The sequence below is a fragment of the Bombus flavifrons genome, chromosome 16, assembly GCF_040668555.2.
Source record: "Bombus flavifrons isolate JBK064 chromosome 16, iyBomFlav1_principal, whole genome shotgun sequence".
Classification (NCBI taxonomy): domain Eukaryota; kingdom Metazoa; phylum Arthropoda; class Insecta; order Hymenoptera; family Apidae; genus Bombus; species Bombus flavifrons.
In genome coordinates, this window is record NC_138457.1 from 4645288 (window position 1) to 4663217 (window position 17930).

The 17930-nt window shown below is 45.3% G+C and overlaps 1 protein-coding gene across 3 annotated transcripts in view; it reads right to left on the bottom strand.

Moving 5' to 3' along the window:
* Positions 1–17930, bottom strand: part of LOC138188154 (GATA-binding factor C) — a 173364-nt gene that overhangs the window by 83612 nt on the left and 71822 nt on the right. For 2 of the 3 annotated variants that reach the window (XM_069129672.1, XM_069129670.1), the window contains exon 3: positions 7344–7539. The gene's annotated coding sequence lies outside the window, so the exon portion shown is untranslated. Of the gene's footprint in view, positions 1–4779; positions 5312–7343; positions 7540–17930 lie in introns of those variants that run through there. The other variant, XM_069129671.1, reaches the window with a different exon arrangement.

Sequence of the window (17930 nt, forward strand, 5' to 3'; positions counted from 1 at the left end):
CGTCCTACGACTGTCCTTATCAGCCGAAATGAACGTTGTATTTCGATAAATATTACGAAAAGACGCGTAGCTTTGAAATATTTCATTCTGCCATTCTCTCGTACGCTATATCTCCTTTTATCGATAGAATAATTGAAAAAATCCAGGTATCTCGAGAGATACAGAGACGAAAAAAAGGTTCGAAGCTCGAAGGACGTCGGTGGAGAAGACGAAGTTTGACGGACGGTGGAATCGTCAAAGTTCAAATTGTTGGCAGTTCAGAGTCCAACTCTGTTATTATTAAATCTAGCGATTTCGTGCAAGAACGACGATATTTCGACAAATCGCGAAAAGATGCAAGGCAACGGATCTTATCTGGTTTTATCGGCGAGGCAGAGATAAGATTTTTGCCCGGAAGGTTCGGCATAGAACCTGGTTAACTTCCATCGTGGTCATCGCCGCGTCATCGGCGCGAAAATCGCGGCAACGCGACGTTCCACGATTTATCGCAAGAGGTGACGACGTTACATCATCGCGGCGAAAAAAACACCTCCATCGAAGCGAGCCGGCCGATCACGTATCGCGTAGAATAATCTTATCGAGATTTGTTAATCTTGTTCCGTCCGAAAAAAAAGAACGGCGTCGCGTTGCACGTGCGAGCAAATCGCCGCCGATTTCGTGACACCGCCTCGAAAATCGTTAAGCGGCGACCTCGAACCTGGAGCAAAGTCCACCAAAGATTCGCGTGCAACGTGGAAAAAAATGTATCCAGTCGGATTAATCGTCCCCGAAGCATGGTGAAACGTATCTTTGTCCTTTTCCGGCCGATCTTTTCACGTGCCTGAATTAATTACGCGCCTCTTGGATCGCTGCTCGCTCGTCTCTTCCCACATCTTCTTTCTCTCGGCTACTTTATTTTAGTGGCGAACAGAAAATCGCATCGCGTGGAAAAAGCAAATATTTGGAAAGTACGCGTATTCGAACGGAAGCGTAATATTTCGAGTCACATCGGTCCGACCAAGATCGGAAAATTGATTCTCTGACGAAGCAGCGTAAGTCGGAATTACAAGTATTACGGGGAGGAGCGGTGATGGAATAATATTTAAATCACCACGGAGATCGCATCAGGTGTTATAGATTTCCGATATGCTGTTAGAATCTCTGTTGAAAGATCGGCGAAGAAGTAGAATTGGTTTTAGAAACGTGAGCGAAAGACAGCGACGCAGAAAATCCTATGCTGTTGACCGAAATTCGACTTTCATCGCTGGATGAAAGAAAGTTTCAAGTTGATACACCATAAGTTTCCTATCGATAGCTGTACCATACAAATAACAATCGGTTGCTACGTGCGTATTACGTTTACTCGTTGCTCTTACCAGGTACGTTTTGCAAACCTACAATGTCTTTTTGTATCTTTCGTTTTAGAAACTTTTCTTTCGTTCGCCAGTTGCCCAGTCGCTACAAAATCGAGCGCGAATTTTGATTATGCGGTAGCTGGAGATTCGAATAGGCAGAGAAGTCGTAAAGCGTGGAAACTCGACGACGATGGAGATGGTCGACGCGAGTGCGAACGACGAAGATGAGAATAAGACGCGCGTGCGATTCTCAGCCGTCGGATCGAGGCTCCGACAGGGAAACGCGATACTCGCAGACCTGCGAATCTCTGAAGGCGCCCCTGGAGGCGGAATTTGTCGAATTTGTCGAATTCACGTGCACGTTTCATTTCACGAACAACACTGCACGTTTGTTGCAAAGTGGACGACGACGAGTGGCAAGCGGAGTCTTACGTCGATCGTCTTTACGAAGAATTCTTCGATCTCGTAATTTACATCGAACCTGATAAATGGGAAATACCGGATTCGATGATTTCCGATGAACAGAAAAACGCGTAGATCCTTAGAGCCAACGTTACCGAGAATTTTCGCAATACGAAGATCCCACTCGATATCGTATCGACCAATAATTCGATTGTTCATTACAGAAACAATGGAGCACTCGTTCGTGATCTACGATATCGTTCGATTTATCGATGACTAGACCGCGATTTCTTGCACATTTACAAGAAATTCGAGGGTGTAGAACACCGCGCACAATTCGTGTACAACGTCTGGAAGATGTGCGAGATATCCAAAGCGGAATACTTATCGCGATATTTAATAAATCAAATGCCCATTTCCATACTATTTCTCTTCTTCTTCTATTTCCTTTCAGTTGTAGCAATTGATAAAAATACGAAATCGAGCGAAAATGCGCCGTCTATCGATGACAGAGTCGATCCTTTACGTTTGAAGATGGTAGGACGCGAAATCCGCGTGTATAAATTTCCGCTGGAAAAATTCCTTCGCAACACACGGTCGTGATTTTCCATTAAATACGCGACTCCATAGAAGGAACGAAGGACGAAGAATAATTAAATAAAAATTCGAGAATCGATGGATGGTGAGGCAGGAGGAGGAAGAGAAGGAGGATGAGGACGAGGAGGAGGAAGCAACGCAGCCGACGTTTCGTCGGCGAAGAGAATGTTTATCGCGAAGAAACGAGCGAATTGCTTCGAATGCATGGTTGCGCTAATAAGCGGAGGCATTTCGCGGCTAATAAATGAAAACAGAAACCGACGGTCGTTTATTATACTTGCAAATTAGCAATTATAGGCCGCGCGCAAACCATCGGCCGATATCGCCTCCCTTCTGCAAGGGGTGAATTCCCTTTGAAAATCATCCACTTTCTCGCCGACTCGACGCCCTGTCCTCCGATTATCTACCTGTCGCTGCGAAAAATTCAATTGTCAGCGTCCGACTGGCATATTGGAAACTATGGCAACACACAGATTATGCTTTGACCTGCGAATTTTTCCTGTTTACTCGACATCCAGACTCGATGGAATCTTACAAACCGAACGAGATATTTACAATTTGAAAAGTGACGAACAACGGCCTGTGTTTACGGAGAATGCAATCGACCCGACGTAACAATTGGTCGCGGCAGTTGTCAACTTGATGGTTGAAAAGAAAATATGATTGACGTGAACGTATGTTAATAAGCTGCTAAGTGGAACGTACGTGGAAACTAAACGCAACTGGCCGAGCCGCGCAAAAGATACGAATCGATGGCGATACGATGAAACTTGCGCTTAGGAAGCGACGAATATTCGATTCTTTCGAGTCCTAACTAGAGATTTTGGTAAATTTGGAAGACAATTTTCTTCGTTTACGAAGCGGCCAATCATCAGGCTGTATCCCTAAAGGGATTAGCTACAGCGATTTTAAATCATTCCGCTGACGTCATCCACGAATCGATCGTCCTTCACTGGCTAATCGATTAGAAAAGAACTAGCAACAGCGGAGCAATTTTTCTACGGAGCTCGTTGCTTCTCGAAGACGATACCTGCGACAGGCACTAACGACGCTCGTAATTTTCATTTCCGCGTCAACAGATTTAGCTACGGCAGGCAAACGGCCGTTGCAAGAACAAAGGAAAATCCTGAGTCGCGGAAAGTCCTGACTCACCACGCGTTCTCGCCGGGTTTCTTCCGGTGAATTGGTCGATCTACCTGCGCCGTCGGAGTTCGATCGACTCCGGTCGCCTAACACACACACACACATACACACACAAGCTCTATGTCTCTTTCTGTTTTCGTGGAAATCAAACTGTTACGCAATCGACCGTAACGAGTTACACGAGTATTATTCGTGCATCGGGTTTCCAATTTGCCATGGAAAGCCGGTAACCCGATCGATCGGAAAAACTGGACTCTCCTATGCCGCGGTTTCCCCTGGGAACCTAAAATTCCGAATCGACTAGCAAGAATTACGCGACATTTCGCCTTTCTGTTGCTCTCTGACCGCGAGGTCGTAACGCCGAACGAATTTTCCCAAGATTCCAGTTAACTTTTTGTTTCGTAGGGTGGTGTGTACGCAAGCTGAAGATAAACAGCGGAGCGTGAAAGAGAATTAGCGACCGTCGGCGCCATCTTTTCGTCCCACTGGAGTGAGCAAACAAGCAATTTCTTCGACCTCTAAATAGACTGGAGTCAACGACCTATCCGAATAAAAAGGCACCGCTGTTTTTGTGTCTAATCGCAGGCGCTCGACTGTAAGCCGTTACATTTTTCACGCGAAGGCAGGCAAACGTTAGAGGGACGAATTTCGAAAACAACCTACCGACAACTTGAATTTCTCCTACGTAAGGACCTGAGACTTCCTAAATTCCAAAGTCGTACTTTCTCTACCAGAAAGGGAACGGGAGTATCGCTGCGACTCCGAAAAATCTGTCACACGGACCTCTACAATTCCGATTTCTCCGACGTTTGATCCTAAGAGAATTCGACCTACGGACCGATGGCAACTCGATCGCGATACGTCGACGTTACGACGCCAATTTTGCTCCACAGCGATCGGATTTTCACTCCGCTCTCAGCTCCGTTTGCATTCATCGCACTGAGAAACACGAACGGAAACAACTCCTTGGGTGATATACAACGACCTCCTACAACGACCCTGTGCAGTCGAAGGAAAAACAACCGACTACCGAACTATCGCACACTCGCAAGAGAATAGTCGAACGCGAAAGACAATCGAATGGAGGCGCCAGAGGAAAAGCGTACGGCGATCTGGCGCTTAGCTGGTATTCGTTGGAAACTGTCACGGAGTCTACTCCAAATTCGACTTGGCGTTCGTTACACCGATAAAAGGATAGAACGTGGACCGCGGAGCAAAGTGGTACACGCTGCTCCTCTCTGGAAAAGGAGTCGGCGATCGGTGGAGCGGCGGTTCGCGATCGTTACGAGCCAAACACGCTTACCTGAACAGTTATGAATTCCGAGTGGCGCGGTATGTCGCCGCGCGGCGTCTCGTCGTTCTGTGGGCGTGTTTCAATATCGTTATCACTAAGTTAGCACCAAGAAGACACTGCACAGTACACACACACAGCACATCGTGGCGTTCGGATGGTTGCCCGCGTCGATAGCTGGGCCCCTGTGTATCGCGCGCGTCGTCCAAGTCGTCGTCCAAGTCGTCGTCCAAGTCGTGGCCGAGCCGTTCGTGAGAAACAACAGTACGATGTAACGAAACCGATGCACAGGGAAAACGAGCACGGTAAATCGTGCACGGAGAGCTGCTGGGCTTGGTGCTCGAACCGGGTCGTCGGGATGTCAGGTTCGCGTGTCTCCGCGAGTTCCCCTGGCTTTCCTTCTGCCGTCTGTTTTCCTCTCGCTCGACTGCTCGATCCGCGTTGGGAGGGGAGACAGATAGAGAGAGAGAGAGAGAAAGAGAGAGAAAGATTTTTGGAAGCACGCGCGCGCGCGCACGTAAACTCGAGTCGATGCGACTGTCGTGGCACCCGGCGCGGAACTAAGGCGAACGAAAACACCGGTCTCGACGTTCCCCTCGCGTTCACCAGCGTTCGTTAGCTTTCGCCAGCGTTCGGCACGACTCGGCACGACCCGGTCACGCCCACTGCCACGGACCAACCTACTAGCGGGCGTTTACTCCCTCCCCACCATAGAACCAACGAGAACGACCCAGCAGCGTTCGTGTTGCTTCTCCTGTCAACACCGAGCCTCTCCCTTCTTTCCAGCAGGACCCTAGCGGCGCTCCTTTTTCCGCGGTGCCTAGCCTCTTGTTTTTCCAACCGCGATTTCGCCTTTTTTTCTTTCCCTTGTTCGTTCTAGGGCTGCCCTCTTTACACTCGCTTGCCGAATCGACGATGTGCACGGAATCCGAGGATTCGCGGTTAATATGTTCGACAGAGCCGCTAACGAGTTTACGATTCCAGTTTCTTGCTTTCCGGTCGATCCGTCAACAGCAGCCGGGAAATTTACGTACCCGGCTGAAACATCCCTATGCTCCTTTCGCCACTTTTCCAATCTTTTCATCTCAGTCTTTCTCCGGCTCTCCCTCGAAGAAGGACTCGGTTACCCTTTAGCAAGATATTTCGGAGGAAATCGATACGAGAGATCGTGCGCACCAATGACGATCCTGTCGTGGTTGCTCGATACTTTTACAACGTCGGGCGGATCGAGCGGAGAACGAGCGGAACAAACTGTTGGAAAATGAATCGCAATTAGCATAATCGCGACGTCTGTGTGTGAACGCGCGTAGGCACGTGACAGACTCTCTTCAGCAACCGATAACGGTTACAGGTGTTTTTCCTTTTTCTTGTCACGAACGTCGTAAACGAGAGACGTGTGCTTAATTAATATTGCGAGTGCGAACCGCGGCCAAACGTTGTATCCATAGTAACCTATTATCGAAACACCGTATCTACCTACATACCTACATTATTTGAAAAGACAGCGCTGGAAAATCCATCGGAGACGAATCTGGATCGGAGGTTCGGCGAATGATAGCGACGAGCAGGAGGCCGATTAACGGAGAAAATTTTTCAATCGCATTGCTAGGGACAGTATGCGTGAAAGCGTCTATCTGAGCGATGATCTTCGCGCGGGGCACGCGCCGTGCCTCCCGTTTTCCTCGATCCGATCTAAATTTGGGTCGACCGATCGCGCAAGGCATCTCTTTCATCGCCACAAACGCACACAGGCGCGCGTACACCTGCGTAAAGGCACGCGCTCGCACACGCTCGCGACAGAGAACGATGAAATCAGCGCACTGATCCGACGGAATTATTCAACACCTCCCTAGCTAGCTTGCCGCATCTACATAATATTCGTTCGTTCGATAAGCTGGATTTCACCGGGGGACATCTTTACGGTACTTGCAAAGTCTAGGAACCAGCAAGCCACTCGCCCTTGCACTTTGCCTTCCACCACACCGAGTTTTCAATAATCCTCGTCGAACGTTTCTCGGTTGCTATCTGTTGGTCGAGAATTAACCAGTTCAGCCAAATGATCCTGTATTTTCCATTGCTATTTTCTTGCTCCCTTAGGTACGTGGATACACAGTGGTATATCGAGAGAAAGTTCATGAAACGGAAATTATAGAAAGATAATTTCATGGCATGGAATTATATTCACTGTACGAGCTAAACTTGTAGTACGAAAGTTAGAAAAATTCACTGCGAGTGTTTCAAGTTGACTGGTTGTCGCTCGAAAATCTTTCAATTTTCATCGAAGTACACATCAACCACTAAAGGACTGTATTTGTATCTATACGACTGAATATCAGGCCGCGCGTTTAAATCGTAAGAAACAGAACTAGACTCTTAGAAAAGAAGTACACGTTGCGTGTGTAGATATTTGTATCGAATTTCGTGAACGAACGAACAGTGATAACATGTAACGCGCAACAAAGGTGCATTTATACGCAACCGTGCAATGTTGTTTCCATGTGCTGGCCGTGCAACGCACCCGAATTGGTTACCATAGTTTTATATGTAACAGTTTAGGTATTATACATCATCCATACCTTGTTCGTCAACATTCACAGTGTCCACGTTTCCCAGTCACATTTCCTAGTCTCCGATGTTTGCGTTGTTTCCCCGTCTGACTGATTCAGGAGACGTACGAACATCTGACAGCGTACGAGGAAGGTGTTCGTACGTCTCCTATGAGAACATCTCGACAAATACCAGGAAGAAATTGAACAACCTGAACCAGTCTCGCTGCAATGAAAAATACATCGGAGATTAACACAGTTGATCTTTGTATCTGCCTAGGCGAATTATTACAAAAGGCTGTTACAAAAGTTAGTTGGATTGTACGATAAAACTCGTAGAATAAGAAATCTGTGTAACGGCAACGCGATCTCGGTCAGTTCGATTTTTTTTTTTTTTTTTTTTGACGGACCTTAAAACGGAGGAACGTGGCCCCTGGATCTCGCGAAAACTGTTGAAGACACGTAGCGAAGGGGTAACGTGCCGAAATATTTATAACGAGCAAACATTTGTAAATTTCCCCGGCGTTCCATTGTAAAACACTTTGCACGTTAGGTTAGACGCGCGGTTATCGGCGATCTACGCAAATTTGTCGTGCAAATATTCCGAGTCGCCGGGGGTTATTAATGTATTCAAAGCAGGCCGTACGAGCATATGGTACGTGCACGGTCTGATGGAACGATTTGGCAGCGTCGAGCCGCAGTATCTGCCAATCGGTGGTGAGAACTGCATTAAATTCGCTCGGGAACATTGAATTTTCCACTGGCGCCCGTTCTATCGCCGCGGATATTCACCGCGTGCCGCCGATAATTGCGCGATTCCGCGTGCCGTTCGAAGAAATCTCGTTTCTTCCAATTTTTCATCCGCCGATTCGCTCGGGATGACGCGTACTTTTAAATTATCGAACGTGGCCGAACAATCCAAAAAATAGGAAAAACCAGGATACATATTTCGTGATCGTAAAGTCAAATCTCGCGAAAGACAGGTATCGTAGGAAAGTCTTGCTGCCACGCGACATCGTGGAAAGTAAAGATCGATCGTCGACCTGTTGGAGACTCAAATTCGCTATTGTAATTTTCGTATGTCGGAGATGTCGACCGATAAAATGACGAGCGACAGAATCAGGTTGGAGATCAGCTGGTAATTCGATGGTACGTTGTTCGGTTTTGGAACGGGTCGGGCGAACATACAGAGCTTACGTATCTACCTAGATACAGGTACACGCGTGCACGCGTTTCCGTGAGCCGATCTGGATGCCGGCGGCCTATCTAGATGAGATACGACGATTAAGATACACGCCCCTCCTCCGAAAACCAGAGGCCGGAAAGCAACGAGAGATGAGACGACAAGAGTGCACCGACTGGCGTTACAAGTTGGCCCAGGTCGGGCGATCCGATAGCGGCTGACTTTTCCGATCCGCTCTATCGCGATGCAGCCGCGAGAACTCGTCGATAACGTCGCCGAACGGCGTTAACGAGTAACCGATTGACTCTGACGATCGATAGGTATCGATAACGCGTCAGCTTTCTTTCGTCCTATCGCGTAATTCCAAACCTGTTCAAATTCTAAAGAATATAGTCCACTGCAAAATACTTTTCCTGGCAAAGTCCATTTCTCTGGGAATAGAAAAAGACCGATCGTTGATTTATGCTTCCTCTGTGAGATCGTTGACAATCCGCACGTTACTGCACCGGTTTCGACGTTGTCCTCTACACGCAATCCGCTATTCGGACTTGTCTTCCACCTAAAAGTGTTCTAAACGCGCCGATTCGGATCCGATCCGCGGGATCTGTTCACGGGCCAACGACCTTCGACGCGCGATCGCTCTCCGGATCGCTTTCTACCTTCGAGGCTGGGGAAAATTCTTGAGGAACATTAGCTTTCAGACGGAATTTCGCTGTATTTTGTAGCACTTATTCACCTATTTTTGTCTATTTATACGTGCGCGTATGTATTTTCTTATCTCTACTCCTCGGTCTTTCTCCTATCTTTTATTCTTCTTGTTTCTCTTCTCTGTGACGCAAATACGCGACACGTACACGGAGTAACCTTCCACGCAACTTGCTAATCGCGCTCTTACCTCGTACCACGATAGCGTACTCGATCATCGCGATAGACGACGAGTTTTACCGAAAGCTACAGCAAGAATCGTCCAATATACGGAAAATAAATAATCTCGAGACGATAACATAAACGGCGGAACGTAAATTCCATTTACAACGAACGATATTCTTTCGTTGTCTTATCGACCATCGGTTTCCAACATCGGCCCGATCCGAACTAGGATCGACGATGCGAAAAGAGCTCTCAGCCTTTCGGCTAATCGCAAGAACAACGTAATAGGCGCTTTACCGAAAGAAGCATCTCGGCGAGGAAAGGGTTCGGTGATTCTGTGGTCGGGCCAAGTCGGTTCGATTCCGTGGCGGGAAGGACGCGTGTCTCGCTTTCACGGCGCTGCGGGTCGGCTGGGTGGGGGTAAAAGCGCGGTGTGCGTGTGGCGCTGGTGGGGGAAAGGGACGTAGACGGGTTGGCGGCGTTGCCGGGTCGCCGGGTGGCTGGAGTACCGACGGAGAGTACAACCGAACAATCTGTAGAAGCTTGTTCGGGACGAGAGAAGTCCGTAGATCAGCCAATCAGATAGGCATACCCCCCCTCTCGTCCATTGTCACAAAATGGCGGCCCTAAATCAGCCAGACTCCGCCTATCGCGACCCCCACCCTCTGGCGCCTCCAGCGCCGCGTCATGAAAAACTCCGCCTATCGATTCATTTTTACCGCTCTTGTTTCCCCTCTCTACCCCTCTCTCTCTATTTCCCCTCTCTGTTCGGTCTCTCTCTCTCTCTCTCTCTTTCTCTCTCTTTGCCGTTCTCCCGTCTTCCCGAGGAGTCTCGGGATCTTCTACCGACATACAGGCCGTGCGTCTCGATTTCCAGCGGTTATTCGGCCTGGAAAATCGGAAATGGAAAATATCGTAGAGATCGTTTGGAGATGGAAGATAACGAGGGTGAATCATCTAATCGCCGGATACTCTTCCGGGATAATACGCTTCCGAGTGACTTTCTATTCCCCAAATTGGCCTTCGTTTAGCCTCTAATTGCTACTAATAGTCCTAACGATAATCCGACCTTGTAATTTGTCCACGCTGGCCTGTCCATTCTCCATTTCCCATAGAGTAGCTCGACTAGCATCGCTTAGCTATTCGTCCCGCGTACTCCTTCATCCGGAATAATAAATCGGCGTCGATATCTTTGCTCCAGGAAGACTCACGTAGCCACCTGATCTATGGCCATTCTCCTAACTTTATCCGCTGGCGAGCCGAATAAAAATCGGCTGGAAGGCGCGCTCCGGCCATTGATTCCAAGAAGCTGCGAGTTATAACGCGAGCGGACCACGATATTCGCTAATTACAACTCACCGAATTCGAAAATTGTGAAATAGGTCGATGTACCAAGTACCCGAACATGTATCGTCGTCGATACAGCGTCCAAACGACTCTGTAATCTCGGCTCGATCTTAGTCTTCCAAGTACCTACGCGCAAAAACGCCTAAGTGGGTATCTACCTATTTAGATTCTGTCGTTCGGGTTGCTACTTTACGGGTGAACATACTTTTCAAGGTACCGTGTATAGTATGAGATGGTTGTTGCTGAAGCAGCCCACAAAAAACACTCTTGATGTCCAACAAAAAAGTTTATTGAACTATTAGCAATCAACAGTCAACAATTTACGGTCAACGATTAACGATCAACGATTAGCTATCAACAACAATTAACGATCAACGTGAGGTAGTCGTTGGCGAAGGTGCCCACGAGAAATACTCTTGATGTTCAACAAAAGAGTTTATTGAACTATTAACAATCAGCAATCAACAATTTACGGTCAACAATTAACGATTAACGATTAGCTATCAACAACAATTAACGATCAACGTGAGGTAGTCGTTGGCGAAGGTGCCCACGAGAAATATTCTTGATGTTCAACAAAAGAGTTTATTGAACTATTACCAATCACAATCAACAATTTACGATCAACAATTAACGATTAGCGATTAGCTATCAACAACAATTAACGATCAACGTGAGGTAGTCGTTGGCGAAGGTGCCCACGAGAAATACTCTTGATGTTCAACAAAAAAGTTTATTGAACTATTAGCAATCAACAGTCAACAATTTACGGTCAACGATTAACGATCAACGATTAGCTATCAACAACAATTAACGATCAACGTGAGGTAGTCGTTGGCGAAGGTGCCCACGAGAAATATTCTTGATGTTCAACAAAAGAGTTTATTGAACTATTACCAATCACAATCAACAATTTACGATCAACAATTAACGATTAGCGATTAGCTATCAACAACAATTAACGATCAACGTGAGGTAGTCGTTGGCGAAGGTGCCCACGAGAAATACTCTTGATGTTCAACAAAAAAGTTTATTGAACTATTAGCAATCAACAGTCAACAATTTACGGTCAACGAGTAACGATCAACGATTAGCTATCAACAACAATTAACGATCAACGTGAGGTAGTCGTTGGCGAAGGTGCCCACGAGAAATACTCTTGATGTTCAACAAAAGAGTTTATTGAACTATTAACAATCAGCAATCAACAATTTACAGTCAACAATTAACGATTAACGATTAGCTATCAACAACAAATAACGATTAACGATTAACAACAATTAACGATTAATGATTAACAATCAAGAGTTAATAACCACGTCTCTGGAATTGTGTTTGCTTCGCTATGACGCTAAACCTGTTTCACTTCGCAGCTCGGAGCAGAATGAATTTTGTTCGGAACCAAACGGATTCTTTTCTTTGTTGCTCCTCGATATCGCCACTACGCACGCGTTTATTAGATATCCGCGACGGTTGTCGCGTGTGCATTCTTCCAAATATTCGGCGAAAGAACCATAGGGATATCGATGGGACATTAGGCACGTCGACCTTACGTTTTGAAGATATAGGGAAGGTATTAGTTTCCCTATACCTTCCCTATACCTAGTAAGATACTTTGTGTCGCGAAGCTGTTGGAATGTTTCGTGGTCGAGTGCCGTGACAAATATTATTCGGGATATTTAGTTACGTACAGCTACTTAAAGTTTCTAATTTTACTCTGCTTTTAACGTACGCGTTCGGTTCGTCAGCGAGCAATAATAGCAATTTAGGTTACGAAATCGGTAGCTTTTTCTCAATAATTATCCGATATTCCTAGCTTCTATCCTCGCTTTATTATCAGGGTTTCACCCGATAGAGCAGCAATTGGCCGATAATTTTCTGTCTCTGTACGCGCGTGACCTTAGGTTCATCGGGTTGCCACGTTATCGCGACTACTTGCACTTTCACCGAGCGCGTATTTTAACCACAACCATCCCCCTTCTGCCTCACCCTCCACCTGATAATCCAGATTTAGCGAAAGCAGCCTTTGGAATAAGCGGCGCGCGAAATAATCCCGCCTCTCACCGGGGTCGAAGCTCATTATCGTTAAATGTGTTCGGAAACTCATTTGGCCGGCAGCGGTCGCGAATAAAGTTCGATCGAATTATTTGTCGACCGCGAGAGTTCGTTTTCGGCCTGCTGCGCCACGATTAAATCACACCTCTAACGATTACTCTATTGACTGCCCTATGCGTCGCTCTAATGACCATTTCGCGCGATACACTGCACTCGCACCGTGTACAGCAACTCGTCGAGCGGATATCCGCGGTAACACGGTCGCAATTCGCTCGGACATTTTATTCAGCCATTCAGTCGGCGATCCTAGCGTTGTAAAAAGGAAGAAAGAATATTAATTGTTAGGGATAGCTCGTGTAGAGTTCTCGGCTAATACCACTGATTTTGCAATCTCATTCTGGAATTTCCTAAAAAATCCTACTCGCTATGTTCCTCGTAATTGATCGGTCGTCATGAACATTATTGGGGGCAGCTGCCCTCGAGGGGCCATTGTGTTCTCTTTGACACAAGTTCCGAGTAGCGTAACCTGATTCGAATTCGATCGTCCACGACGAAGTACCTGCAGAGGACTTGTGTAGAGGATGTTTGATCGTGAGATTTATTAAACGAGATTGCTCGTTGTTGAAACCGTAGAATATATTTAAAAATAATTAAATAAATTAATATACGGACAATATTCCCTGAGACGATCGTACAGTAAACAAGTGGCAAAATAAGATCGCTGATAAATACTCGAGAGATACTCGTAGATACGATAACTGTTAGATAACTGCTTGATAAGTGCTTGATAACTAAACTCTTTTCGGTTGCGTCCGTTTATTTATACTGGGAGGATCGGAAAATTCAAATTCGTCTCTGTTCGAAAGGCGACATTATTTTGCCCGGAGTTTATTTATTAATACATTGTGTATCCTAACGATATTGCTACTCCGAGGCAAAGCAACAACGTGATTTGAATCGTCCTGTAGCTCGTGTGTCGCTACATACTTTTTATCTTCGACTTGTTTAAAACGAGTCTTCTGCCAAAGTAAGATAATATTTCTAATATTAAAACGAGATCAAACGATATACTTTAGATCTATAAAATACTATTACGCTCCTCGTCAAAGAGATAGCCCATGTGAGCTATCTTTAATTTCTCAATAACGCGTGTAAAGTATTTCGCGTGTAACGTATAATACGAAAACATTATGAGCTCAGGATATGCGGTTCGTTGAAAGTAATTAAAAATATTATGAGGTTTAGTGTGTAACAAAAAAATTGTTTTATTTTAAGAACCAAATGATAGCACGTGTACGATAAGAAAATAGTAATCAACGTAAATTGTAACTAACAATAATTACTTATCAAACGTATATACTTATTTAATAATGAGTACATCCTCCTTTATTTTCTATTACTTCTATTGCACGATTTGCTATCGATTTATATAGTTTCTGGATGTAATTTCGACTTAACGTATCCCATTCGCGTGCAATTGCATTTTTTAATCGTTGTACGTGTTGATACTGATTTCCATTCGCGTATACGCCGTGAACAAGTTCTGCCCAGCAATTTTCAATGATATTAAGGTCCGGGCAGCGTGCAGACCACGGCAAAATAGATATATTATTTTCATTAAAGTACGATTGGACCAATCTTGATGTGTGTACAGGTGCATTATCTCGTTGAAAGATGTAATCAGGTTCAGAAATGCGTTCCGCATGAAAATTTATTTGTTCTTTGATTAAATTTATGTATCGGACACTACTCACTCTGCCAACGATGAACTTGACACTTGTCTTGCCGAAATAACCGATGCCGGCCCAAACCATCACGCTGCCTCCTGCCATTTGTCGTCGAATTGCCGACATTGTCTGTTTTCCCGTGTCATGAAAATAATATCGCAATCCATCAGGACCATCCAAGTTGAATATTTTTCGTCTGAAAATGGTACCCTTCTCCGTTTATTTTTCCAATGCATTCTTTCTTTCGCAAAGCATGAACAATCTTTTAATTGCTGTACGTGTTTCTGCCCAGCAATTTTCAATAATATTAAGGTCCAGGGACCTCTTTGACCCCTTTGACGAGGAGTGTAAATACGCGCGTGTATATAACAGACGGAAGGAGATAAATCAACGTGGCTGTGGCGAGTATACCACAAATTCTATCGCGTTTGGTTTTGTTCGTGAAAGTAAAATAGTTGCGTTAACATCGTCCGATCGATGCGTTTCTTTTCGCCCAGCCGATCTTCGGTTCTCTTCTTCTCCACTCGCGCTGTCTTCCTCCAAATTCCACAAAATAGTGTGTTGCGTCTATCGAGTATTTCCGATCAATTACGAAGAAGACACGCTGTACCGAGCTTTTCCTGCGGAGATTAAATTTGATTTTGGCGGGAGGAAGCTCGAGAAGCTCGATCTCCGCGTCTGAAGGACAAATTAGAAGGAGATTAGAAAGTTAAAGTTAAAATCGTTAAATGCGTGTCGTTTTTTGGCAAATGACGGATTCAGGAAATAGGCGATTCGCCATAAAACGTCCACGAATTTGCGGCAGAGACCAATGGACGAGTGGTCTGTCCAACAGTCCAGGTACAGAAGCGTCATAAAACCGACCCTGTTATAAAGTGTCCCTCATCTTTTTTTGTATCCTGAAAGCACTACAGTCTCTTTCAATGGCTAATTCGAGAGCTACTGCTGGACGCGACGAAGAATTCGAAGCATAATGAGTTTGGCCTAATGCTCAGCGACGAGTCATCGAGTATTGCTATCATTAGGCGTCGTTAGCGAAAACACTTTAAACGGTGGCCCATTAACCTTCGTTTTTCCGGCTACAGAGGAAAGCGGCCCAACGTACAATACCATTTTGTCTTTGAAACTTTCTCCTTGAAAGATCAATCGCAACGAGCGAAGGATGTTTGTTACTGTCGAGCAACGTATTTACGCTCGCCCAGCGCGATCTTTTATTTCTAACGTCGCCAACAATTTCCAATATCGAATTAACATTAAACGGACATGAATCGTGTCGCAAATATGGAACATCGATATCGGCCACCTCTACCAGGTACGCTATATTCCTCGGAAAGATAATTTCGTCCTTTTTATCGATTAAGATGATTTACTTATAAAATCAGGTTTGCAAGCAATTTAATAAGAACGTAGCTACTTGCAGCTAACAATCCTCGCACATCAAACTACCAGACCAGCGACGACAGTTCTTGGCAAAGCGAACGATCTCGAAGCGAACGATCTCGAAGCGAATGACCGAGATAGTCCACCGAAGTTTTTGATATTCGTGTGTCAAATTTTTGAAAATGCCAGCTGCTGGTCCATGTCGGATACAAGTACCGCTGCATATTTCGTCACTGTGCCGCGATATGGTTTCTTTCTCATAGCTGGAACCGTAGATCGCTAAACGATGTTCGCGAGTGCAAGCTTCTCGGTAAATAAATTGCTGCAAGTTTCGTCGCGAGATACGCGAAGACGCGCGAGAAGGAAGGAAGAAAAGTTATTATCGGGGAAAATTTGACTTCTGGGAGGTCAGCCGACGGAGAAAAAGAAGTCTCGCTATCTGAAAGCAGACCCCAGAGAGCCTTCCCTCTTTCCTTTTTCCTCTGCCCGTTTATTTCCACCGTTTGATACCGCGCCACAGCTTTTTCTGCGCCGCGACTACTTACTTTTCCGGAGGTCCTTTATCCGACAGAAGTCCCTTATCGACCGGCCGACCAACTTTTATTTTCGCTAGAAACGCCAGCCTGAATCGTCTTCGACAGCCAAGCTCGACCCTTTGCGAGAAAAAGCTAATACGCGAGCAAATGGCGATGGGTCGTCGAGCGATCGGACGCATTTGCTTCATTTTGCAAAACCGACGAGGAATAAACAGACTCTGGAACCATCGTTATATTATCGCGAATCCGCGTTTATTCGCAAACTACGTTTCCACTAACACCTTCCATATTTATCGATAATATCGAAACGTTTGACGATATTGTACAGACGATTTTATTAATCGTCCGAGGTTACAGTGATGTCGTACACGTGCAATAGCGTTGAGAATTCTGAAAAATTTCAAATAGCGTGCAACTGCGGTGGACGGTGAGACGTGTTGTTGGTTAAATTAACAACGAGACGAGTTCATTTCGTTAACTATATTTACAGATGTTTTAAAATGTAGAATACAAAGTTAATCGCAAGCGTTGCTCGCTCGATGCTATTCGTTGGAAGATTGCGCGATACTGCGGCACTGATACTAATTGTTATGCTGATTCGTTAGACTGATTCGTCATACTTATTCGCTCGACTGATGATCTCCATGACTCGATACCGATATTGATTTTCGCGACTCACTGACTGTGTCTGGAGAACATGATCGTCTACTATTTATACTGGTCGAGTGGGGGGAGGTTTGAACTTGTCGCTGGTTGTCGGTTGCGCGTAGCAGCGAAACTGCTTTGTCCAGAGTTTGTTTATTATTTTATTATGTGCGTCGTACAGTGTTAATCCTCCGTGGCAAAACAACTACGTGAGGCATCTTCGAATCGAAACGTCCTAAGACGCATATGCCGCTACACATTGTTCGTCCGAGGGTTCCTTGAAGAAAATCTGGAAAAAGATGAATTTCCGCATTTTAATATCCTGAACTTTTTACATTTTCTTCGACGGTTTGCTGTCCGCGTAAATTTGTTAGCTTGTGCTGAAAGATTCTCTCGTTTTATATAAAAACAGTAGATGATTAACGATTTTTCTTTTACTTTATTTTATTCAACTACGAATGATCCAGTTTGTTCTGTTAAAATAAAAACGACAACATTTGACGGATTTTTACATTGTTATAAAATTGTTGTAAAAGACACGCGTTTGTAAAAGGAAGATTCTTTCGCGAACAGCTTAATATTCGGTGACTTTAATCGGTAGGTTTAGTGATTTTCCGTACAAAGTTTCACGTTGGAAAACTTTACGTCGGAGTTGACATGCACGTGACGTCAACGTGATGTCACCGGAAACTAACACTTAACGTGTATTTAACGACACCCCTGATGTTATCTGACGCAAAGGTGCTCGTAAAGTAATTCCTTGCGTCGATGAAATATCGTTTGGACGAAAGCGTATGAAATGCTTGTTAAATGTTATCTAAGTGGCAAATTTTCGAAACTTATGGAAGTAAGCAAAGCCATGAAAGCTTAAAAC